Here is a 5,530-nt window from a genome sequence, read left to right as displayed (position 1 = left end):
AGCCCAAACACCGCCGAGGCCAGTCGCCGCCGCCGCAAGGGCAGCCACGCAGCCTGGCGAGAGGCATCGTCTCGTGTAGCGTCGCCCCCGCCCCAACTGGAGTGGCCCAGTTTTTTGAACGGGACGGGAACTGCGAAGCACTTAGACCGACGGCGGACTACGACGAGAACGCCTTAAGCTTCGCCAACGTTTCGCCAACTCGTGCGGGAGACTTTTTCCGCTTCGCGGCAAGTCGTCGCGCCGTGCTCTCCGCATCAACCGCGTACGCAGCGAACCGCAAACGTCGGGCGCAGCCTCCTCACCTCCCTGCGCTTTGCGCGCGAACGTTCCCTGTTCGCGCGGCAAAGCCTGGAGGAGGCACGGCCCCGCAGCGTGTTCGAGCGCCCGGTCTACGGGACACCCTGCTTACTTCGAGGGCAACAAGCGCAACGCAAGGCTGCGATCTCGCGCACTTTGCGCACGGCTGGAGAAGCTTTGCTGGCCGGCTTTCGCTCCTCGTGTTTACCGTGCGTTAAAGTTGCGCGTCCGTGGCTCTCGCAGCTCTTGCGCGCCCGGTCGCAGAGAGGAGTACGCAACCTCGACCGCACTTTCCCTGCAGGCTTCCTTCCGACTCGAAGTCCTGCGGCGGTCTCAACGAGGTGCCACATCCTCAATGCAGTCGGTCGCCCCCGTTTCGGTTGGGCTCTGGCACGACGGTCGCCACCGTCTCGCCCTTGAGTGGCCGCTGTTGGCGCTCGCTGTGAGGTGTTCAGCGTGCTGTCCGTGTTGCCGACGCGGTCAAAACGAGTCGACGGCTCACGTTCCCTTGTGCGCCGAAGGCTCTCTTGATATGTGATCCGACCCTCAGACAGACGAAGCCAAGGGAAGACCCAAGGCCGCAATGTGCGTTCAAAGAATCAGTGCTCAGTGTGTCCTGCAATTCACACCAAGTCTCGCAGCTGGCTGCGTTCTTCATCGACCCGAGAACCGAGTGATCCACCGCTTAGAGTCGTGAAAAAGTGTTTGTTCAATTCCGTACAGTCAAAACCAAACGTTTCTGGCACTCGGCCAAACAGTGGCCAAGAAGGGCGCTTTTCAGCGCACGCTTGGACTCCAAAACTCTGCCGCGCCTTTTTCGGCTGCCGCAAATCGAGCAAACGGTGTGTTTCGGACGGCGTTTCGCTTCCGCTACTTGCGAGTGCTTTCGTGGTCCACCCCTCTATAAATACTCGGGAGGCGTCGAAGCCGGTTCTCCAAGCCGGACCCGTAGGTATCGTTGTGTGCTCGCTCTCATTGGCCCGCCTAACCAGAAAATGCCTGCGGTACACCCATTTGGATAAGAGTGCACGCAGATGCGGGCCTCGACGGCTACACATTTCCTCGGGCGGCCGCCTCCCGGCCTCCGTGGAGCGCGGGATGCACGGTCCCATCGACAAGCCTCTCCCGTTTTTACCGTGGCGTCGCGGTTCACCACGGCGGGCGGGTCGGTCTCCTCCGCATAAAAAGGGGGACCCCCGCTTTTTGTTCCACGAAATCGCACAAGCTTTTTTCGCATCCACGGTTTGCCACCGCACACCAAAATGCCGATCCGGCTGCCTACTTTAGCCAACAGGTGGAGCCAGGCGCGCCGTACTTGCGCGGCACTTCCCACGTCCACCGAAGTCGGTGCCAAGGACCACTTTCGGCGCCGGAGCCGCGTACGAGCCTACTCGAGGCGGAAGAACGAAGCCAGCAAGGGCCTGGCCGCAAGTGCGTTCAATTGTCGGGACGTCCAAGTCCCTCGTTCTTCCGTGCTTCCTCTTTCGGCAAGTCGTTGCGGCACCTTCCCAAAGCGCGCAGACCCGCTAATCGCGACGAGCGCGACGTGGCCGTGCCGCCTTTCCCTCGGCAGCAAGCAAAACGCCTGGCAACGTCGACGCTCCCCTAACCGCGATCTCGCACCGTGTTTCGTGTGGCGAATTCAAAAGCCGGCCGGCGCTGCTGCAACCATTACGGTCGGTACGCATACGCCGCGGAGGGCGGGACGGTCATCGGAGCGTGCGGTTCCTCCATCGAGTACTGCGCACCTCGGCCGTCGCATCGCCGTGCCATGACCGGCCGCGCGTCAACGCGAACCGGTGCCAGCGAGATCCCTCGCCTGCAAGAACCGACCGGCAGCCTCCGTCACCCGAGGACGCGGAGGCGCTTGCCGCGGACGGCGGGACGGTATGCACTGGTGCACAGCGGACCCGTCACATCGCCAGTTCCTTGACCGACCGCCGACGCTTGTGCCGTTCCTCTCGTACTTGGCAGTCGCCGCGCGATTGTCGGGTCTCGTTCTTGCACGCTCGAACGGTCGGGAGGGCACTCGGCTGGCGTTTCGGGAACGCGCAGCCTCGCCTTCTACCGACGTAACCACGACTCGCCGTTCGCGCTCCGCCGCTCCTGTTTACAGTACTAGGCGGTCCCGCAGCGGTCGGGTCGCGCATTTCGAGCGCTTCGAGCCACGGTGCAGTGGCGGGTCGAAAGCCGACCTATGAGTGCGTTGCGCCGTTTGTACCCGCGTCCGCCACCTGGCCGACCGTCCAAGGTCGCGGTGTTGGCGTCCGCTGGGCGCAACAATTTGTCACGGGGTGCCGCTCCACATTCAGGCAGCCCCGTGGGGAAAAGCCTACCCCGCGTCCAAACGGGGTCAGCGGCAGAAAGTGTCGGGCGCAGACGCAGCTGAGGCGCTCACCCTTCACAATCCGTTAATGATCCTTCCGCAGGTTCACCTACGGAAACCTTGTTACGACTTTTACTTCCTCTAAATGATCAAGTTTGGTCATCTTTCCAACAGACCGGCGCAACCGAAAGGCCGCGCCGGACATCGGTCCGAAGACCTCACTAAATCATTCAATCGGTAGTAGCGACGGGCGGTGTGTACAAAGGGCAGGGACGTAATCAACGCGAGCTTATGACTCGCGCTTACTGGGAATTCCTCGTTCAAGGGGAACAATTGCAAGCCCCTATCCCAATCACGAAAGAAGTTCCACGGGTTACCCAGTCTTTTCAGACAGGGATAAAGACACGCTGCTTCCTTCAGTGTAGCGCGCGTGCGGCCCCGGACATCTAAGGGCATCACAGACCTGTTATTGCTCTGTTTCGTGCGGCTAGGAGCCGCTTGTCCCTCTAAGAAGGTTGTAAGGTGCTGGGAACCCCGCACCTATTTAATAGGCTAGAGTCTCGTTCGTTATCGGAATTAACCAGACAAATCGCTCCACCAACTAAGAACGGCCATGCACCACCATCCACCGAATCAAGAAAGAGCTCTCAATCTGTCAATCCTCCCAGTGTCCGGGCCGGGTAAGTTTTCCCGTGTTGAGTCAAATTAAGCCGCAGGCTCCACTCCTGGTGGTGCCCTTCCGTCAATTCCTTTAAGTTTCAGCTTTGCAACCATACTTCCCCCGGAACCCAAATACTTTGGTTTCCCGGAAGCTGCCCGCCGAGTCATTTGAGTAACTCAGGCGGATCGCTGGTTGGCATCGTTTATGGTCAGAACTAGGGCGGTATCTGATCGCCTTCGAACCTCTGACTTTCGTTCTTGATCAATGAAAACATTCTTGGCAAATGCTTTCGCAGTAGTTCGTCTTGCGACGGTCCAAGAATTTCACCTCTAGCGCCGCAATACGAATGCCCCCGTCCGTCCCTCTTAATCATTACCTCGTATTCCAAAAACCAACAGAACAGAAACGAGGTCTTGTTCTATTATTCCATGCAAGTTTATTCAGGCGACTCGCCTGCGTTGAGCACTCTAATTTTTTCAAAGTAAAAGCACCGGCCATCTCGAGGCACACAATGAAGTGCACCAAGAAAGAACCGGCATGATGTTCAGTCCGAGCCGTCGCATCGGGTAGATGCACTACTCGTCTGGAACTGAGATCCAACTACGAGCTTTTTAACCGCAGCAGCTTTAGTATACGCTATTGGAGCTGGAATTACCGCGGCTGCTGGCACCAGACTTGCCCTCCAATTGATCCTCGTTAAAGGATTTAGAGTGTACTCATTTCAATTACGGGGCCTCAAAAGAGTCCCGTATTGTTATTTTTCGTCACTACCTCCCCGTGCCGGGAGTGGGTAATTTGCGCGCCTGCTGCCTTCCTTGGATGTGGTAGCCGTTTCTCAGGCTCCCTCTCCGGAATCGAACCCTGATTCTCCGTTACCCGTAACAACCATGGTAAGCAAGTAACCTACCATCGAAAGTTGATAAGGCAGACACTTGAAAGAAACGTCGCCGGCTCGTGGCCATGCGATCAGCACAAAGTTATCCAGAGTCACCACACAATACGGGCCGAAACCCGATCGATCTTGGTCTAATAAAAGCACCCGTTACCCAAAGGGCTCCAGGCTCACTGCATGTATTAGCTCTAGAATTGCCACAGTTATCCAAGTAGGAAGAAACGATCTAAGGAACCATAACTGATTTAATGAGCCATTCGCGGTTTCGCCTTATTTCGGCATGTACTTAGACATGCATGGCTTAATCTTTGAGACAAGCATATGATTACTGGCAGGATCAACCAGGTAATCGTTCGACTGCGCGTCCGTCCTCGCCCTCGGCGGGCCGGACGCAGTCTGTGTGCGGCGGAGGCCACCTTCAGGCGCCCCAACACGCTTATTTTGCACTCCGAGATGACGGCGTTCGAGCTCGCTACGGCACAACCTTCCCGAAAGACGAGTGGGAGCCGTGCGGCAAGAAGCACGTTCATGCTCGCTCTTTTTCGTTGCATCGACTCGGTCGCGCCGTGCGGGTTGCCCAAGCCCGCTGCACTGTCGGTGGACCGGCCGGAACTAGCAACGGAGCCGAGACTGCAAAGCCGCCAGACGACGGGTCACGCCCGCGTCTTCGGCGCTTTCGCATCTGAATCGCCCGAGGACGACACGGAACACACCTCGATATCGTGGTAAAACGGCACCGTCCGACAACCAGCCCCTAACGCATCAAGCGGATGAGGCTGCAGACGACTGCCGTGGATTCCCCTGGAGCAGACCCGAGGACACGCTTGACGAGGCCGAAGCCCGCCGCATATCAGACACCCGGTCGCTTTCGCGTACGCCGCTCACGAGAACCCCCACATAATAGCAGCGATAAGTACCCAGACCTCCTTGGGCCCTAATACGAGCGTACTCGAGAAAATTTCACCGCGGGTGTGCCCCGAAACGTGTGGCATGTTGAGCGTGCCACAAGTCTACGTCGCTCTCAAACCCGCCGAGGTCGTAGAATTTGCGACCCTACTCACGAAATTCCCACCGAGGATACGGCCGCAAACGTACCGCACCTTGGGTAGGCCACGAGTTTGTGCAACACTACGCTGACGGCACAGCACCGAGGTCGTGCGCGCACGCACGGGAAAATTCCGCCGCGGTTTCTGCCGAAAACGTGAGGCACCACGACTCTCCGCAAGTTCGCGTCGACTGCGAAAGACCGAAGTCGTGAACGACGTGTCCGCTACTCGCCGCCGACACGCTGGACACCAAACGTACAACGACTCGACGGCGTCGTAGAGGCCCACGACGCGGTTTTCCTTAACGA

The 5,530-nt window shown here is 58.4% G+C and overlaps 2 non-coding genes across 2 annotated transcripts; both read right to left on the bottom strand.

The window, feature by feature from the left end:
• Positions 1–837: 837 nt before the first annotated feature.
• LOC142794760 (5.8S ribosomal RNA) lies at positions 838–990 on the bottom strand. The gene has a single exon (XR_012892598.1). It is a non-coding gene; the product is annotated as a 5.8S ribosomal RNA (ribosomal RNA).
• A 1,719-nt stretch (positions 991–2,709) lies between these two features.
• On the bottom strand, positions 2,710–4,524 carry LOC142794755 (small subunit ribosomal RNA). The gene has a single exon (XR_012892593.1). It is a non-coding gene; the product is annotated as a small subunit ribosomal RNA (ribosomal RNA).
• Between the last annotated feature and the right edge of the window lie 1,006 nt (positions 4,525–5,530).

The sequence above is a fragment of the Rhipicephalus microplus genome, unplaced genomic scaffold (genome assembly GCF_043290135.1).
Source record: "Rhipicephalus microplus isolate Deutch F79 unplaced genomic scaffold, USDA_Rmic scaffold_493, whole genome shotgun sequence".
NCBI lineage: Eukaryota > Metazoa > Arthropoda > Arachnida > Ixodida > Ixodidae > Rhipicephalus > Rhipicephalus microplus.
The sequence above is the reverse complement of the archived record's forward strand: the minus strand, read 5'-3'. Positions and strand labels throughout refer to the sequence as shown.